The 4,924-nt window shown below is 36.7% G+C and overlaps 1 protein-coding gene across 3 annotated transcripts in view; it reads right to left on the bottom strand.

The window, feature by feature from the left end:
- Window positions 1–4,924, bottom strand: part of grid1a (glutamate receptor, ionotropic, delta 1a) — a 251,913-nt gene that overhangs the window by 40,555 nt on the left and 206,434 nt on the right. The window lies entirely within an intron of this gene.

The following is a 4,924-nucleotide window of genomic DNA, read 5'->3' as shown; positions in this document are numbered from 1 at the left end:
GCTAATCGGGAAGACCGCGATTAATTGTATGTGAAATATTCAGTTGAATGTTTTGTTTTGATTTGATTTAACATTTTTGTATTCCACTTTTACTTATTATATTCACTGTTTTTTCACAAAGTTAAATGCTGAAATAATGTCACAGAAATTACAGAAATGTCCTACTTTCAGTAGATTTTGCAATTGTTTTTTATTACTTCATTTAACAAGATCATAGGTGCGATCCGTAGTTAATATAAATCCCAAATCGCAATCTCTGTCAGGAAAATTACAATTAGATTTTGTACCCTAATCCATCAGTATGTCCTTTACAATGATATTGAATGGGACCCTTGGCCTTCTTGGCGGGATGCATGTGCGGAGGTCAGTGGAGATCTACACTGTGAAGGGTCGGATCAATATTCACAAGGCATTGAGCAGCCTGCTAGTCTCCAGAGCAGGACAAGGGTCATTGCTGAGGCAGACAGTGAGTCTCTTAGGAAACGTTGGGTTAATATACAGTACTACCTAACAACAAAGCTGTGAGGTTACTGTTGGGTCAACAATTAAGCATACATGCCTGAATCCAGGTTTCCTATCTGTTTTCCTAATCCAACGTTTTGTTTTCTCCTCTTTGCATCAACTTCTGTTGTTACTGCTGGTTTCTGTCCTCCCTCGCTGTTCATTTCTCCTGGCTTCTCACATTGTCTTTCTTAACCTCAAAATTAGAGGGTAAAACTTTAAACCCCTCTGACTTTTTCTCATGTCATTTACATGTTTATATTTTCAATGCAAAAGCACTTGATGGTGAGCAAACTGAATTGATTTGTATGGATTCTTTGTGCCAGAAATCCCAGATCTTTCATCTGTGAACTGCGTGAGCAAAACACTCCTCAGGTAATTCTAGCTCATGTAGTTTAGTTTTGTAGAGTCTTTATCTGACTCAGTCATGTGAAAATTATGAATATTCATGAGTTGCCGTGACAAATTAATCAGATAAATCATGCTGCATGGTTCACTGAGTTGAACCCTCGCGTCAAAGCTAATAACTTACAATGGCACCCAGTCCAAGTGTTCACGGGTTTGTGTCATAAACTGACCCGTCCACTTATCAATGGGACAGGTCTGACATGCCTTTTTACCTCTGTTTAAGAAGAAAGTACAGACAATGTGACATATTGCACTTGTTACAATGTGCACACAAAAAGGACCAATACTATGTAAAGAATACAGGAATGATACATCAAGGCCTCTGACTACAATGATCATCCCATAGATTGAAAGCATTATGAATCTAAATGGTGATTATAATAACAAGTCGAATCACAATATTATTCAGAACTAAAAACAATCAGTTCAGGTGTTAAGCACCTTGGAGGTAAACCACTCAAATTTCTGAAAGAGTGAATACAGCGCGGCCATGTTTCAAAGACAGCCAACTACCAGAATACATTAACAAATCAAGTTCAGATGACAGATTATCCTCTTCGTGCTGCTCAGTCACTGTCATTAATCACGCATGAGAAATAAAAAAAAGACTGGTAATCATGACGATTTAATTAGAAGTTAAGGTGCTTCTTGAAGCTGCAGACAACTAAATTGAGAAGTAATGTCAGGGAAGAGTCAGAGAAGGAGAGCACAGCACAGTTTGTATGACCTTAATTCGAGCTGTATTTGCCTATAAAACACATACATGTCTTTTTTATGTGCTTTCAGTGTATTTTTGAGAAAAAAGGTAATTAGTTAGTCAGAAGATAACCACAAAATTATGTTATTTTCCAGACATAAGAACTGAATAATTGGTGTCCTATTGTCCTTTGCAACAGAGAAAAACAATTAAACATCACGAACAGCAAATAACGCAAGGCAACAGAAACAATAACAAGCTTTTGCTGAGTTGTGCTACTGATTTTCAATATATTAACGCTTATACTGAATTGAAGCTGCCTTCTTTCATCAAACACTAGAAATGATAATTATGTAAAATTGAAGGATTTCACAATTACATCAATGCCATGTCCTATTCAAGCAGTGCTCTTTTTCTCTTTTTAAATCATATTTATTTGTTTTTCCCAGAATGAGGGCAAATACAACACATTCATGTGGAAAACCATGTAAGAAACACTTCTGTTATATTCTGTATTCAAATGTGAACCACAGCACCACCAATTTGCATTTAGTATTCAGCACATGTATGGGGACTTAAAAATACTTTCATTGTATTTGAAAAGTTTCCACAATAAATCAAATCTACAGTAGAGAACAAGAGCTATTACTCACACATAACTACACAGAAATCTTGTTACAGTTTCTTTAAAAGCATTACCACATTTTGTCTTGTATGAACAAATCCGACTAAGATTACATATTAAATGAAAATTTCTTTAAACTTGAAAAAACTAAATTCATGATATTTAAAAATTTTTTTACTATAATTACAGATGTTAAAATCTTAATAGATAATGAAAGTCCATGAAAATAAATAAATGAACTGAAATGAAAAACAAGTCCATACAGCTGGTTTTGTGGCACTGTGTCACCTTCCCAGCAGATCAAAGCAGTTATTTCCTATTACAAATCCATGCTATTCTATGGTGAGTGCATCACTATCAACCACAGCACACCATAAGTCCATGGCCTTTGAATTTCTTGAAAGGCTTTTAAAAAAAAAAGAGCAAACACTAGTGAAACCTGTGGGCACCTAAACAAACGGGGTGGGACCACAAATTCTTTGCCGCTTTGGGGAACAGATGTGTTGGATAGGGATGAACACATTAAACTAGTCGGAGGAATGCAGTATCACCAGACTTTCCTGTCTCTTTGCATGACGTGAGGTTATTTTCGTAGTTTGATGAAATATGTTTGTGTACTGCCTGTTTTTGATCATTTATTAAAGACTTAAAACAGTTGCATTCCGTTAATCATCTGTACATATACATTGTCATGCACATAACTTCTTAAGATTATTTTTGGGCCATTTTAGGCCTATATATGTATAGGACAGCTTAGAAAAGGGAGAGAGAGAGAAATGGCATGCAGCAAAGTGTTGCAGGTTGGAGGTGGAGGTGAGCTACTCAGGCGCCCTTTAAATAGAAAAATATTATGCAACAGTCTGGCCGTTGACAGTTCATGATTGCCTAAAAGGTAAAGACTTTAAATGAAAGTGAAAGTGATGTAGTCTGAGTAGACGGAAATACAAACTACTTAATGCAAAATGCATGATACAAAATTGCACTGCGTGATCTGCATCAACATAACAATACACAAAACATGTACTTTCACCTAAGAAGATAGACTGTGATTGTGTTAACACTTAAGATTCGATTGGCTGATAAATTATAGCAGGATATCTCAAATGCGACTTAAGGTGTAATAGCATGTAAATAATTACATTAATTAATCAATGCACTCATTTTTACCGTACAGTGCAACTGTTTAACAGTAATCCCATTACGTAGCTCATTGTCCCTTAGTGCAGTGCAATGTATGTATCTATACATGAGTTAGTGCTGAGGGTTGCATCGCTATGATGGAACTTACATTTTAGCCTAGAGGTGCGGGGGGTGACATATGTAAAAATGAAACTGTAACTGATTAACATTTTTATAAGGTGGTTAGTGAAGGTAGTCGCCTGTCTGGTATCCTTTAGATTTATGACCATGAAGCAGGATGTCTCCTGTGGTCACCATTTGTGGGTTAGTACATCATTTGTTGACATCTGAATTGGGTTTCTGCATAGATTCTCATTGTGCTTAATGATACAAAGAATCAAAATAGCAACCCAGGGTTTTGAAAAATGCAATGTTTTAGAGTACTTTGAGTAATCAATAAGCTAACTGGAAAATAGATATATTATATTATATATTATATTTGTATATTTTCTCGTAAGTTGCCTCTTCAGTAATCCACCTTCCAGTCCCACAGTCTGATGTGGCGGAGATTGTGTCAGAAGGAAAGGGTTTCCATCACAGTTGCTTGACGGGCAGTTACCAAAGACATCAGTCATATCATGACTGTCCTCCTCGACTATGTCTGTCACAGCAGGCACAGCCACCTAATCCATCAAACATTCTAAGGTGTCACCGTCCCGCCTTTGAAGGGAAGAAAACAACAACAAATTCTCCCATAATGTGCAATCCATCTGAGTTCACTAGACAGTGTCAGAAGCAGACAACCTTCTGTGTGCTAGCAGCTGCAGCACCCTGGTTTGGTGGGTGGTTTAAGAAGACGCACGCCTGCCTGTCATCCTCATATCAAGTGCTGCACTTCTTAAACTAAATATAAAAGCTTTTTTTCATTTTTTTTTAAAACATTATATTGATCCTTTTTGTTTTGAATAAGTTTCATACCCTGAGGGCTCATCAACTGAGTGCCATTCAAACCCACTCCTTTGGTTTTAAAATGCATTAGTGTCAGTCTTAAACTACTGAAAAAAAGTTTGTTGGGAGAAAAGTTCATCGTTTTAAACTCAAACATTTTGTCATGGAGTTTGACCTATATTGGGACTATAGGTCAGACTGTTTCAGTCTTTACTTTGTAGAAGTGTCATACTAAATTTCTTAAGGACATCCTTGTGTAATCAACAGCCTCTAACCTATCACTGTAACTTTAAATCTTTAAGTTACTATATGTGATATTGTCTTTCTACTGTAATGCTTATGACATCTCTGAATGAAATGACTACCTTATCAGGGTTAGCTGTATTCTTTTGTTTTTATCTTTGTGATTATACTCACTCATCATCATCATCATTATCATCATCATCATCCCTCTCCATCCATCTCACTCTGTGCTCTTATCACATTATTAGCTTGACAGCTACATTCATTGTGCCATATGATGCCACTGGTGGCAGATTAGCATAACTGCTTGTCGTGAGGATTGAATGAAATGTGAGACCTCACTGACTGTATGGGGTGGAAAGGCTGACAAGAGCCTGGGGAGC

Source organism: Etheostoma spectabile, chromosome 17 (genome assembly GCF_008692095.1).
Source record: "Etheostoma spectabile isolate EspeVRDwgs_2016 chromosome 17, UIUC_Espe_1.0, whole genome shotgun sequence".
NCBI classification, from domain to species: Eukaryota; Metazoa; Chordata; class Actinopteri; order Perciformes; family Percidae; genus Etheostoma; species Etheostoma spectabile.
This window is presented reverse-complemented; position numbering and strand designations above follow the sequence as displayed.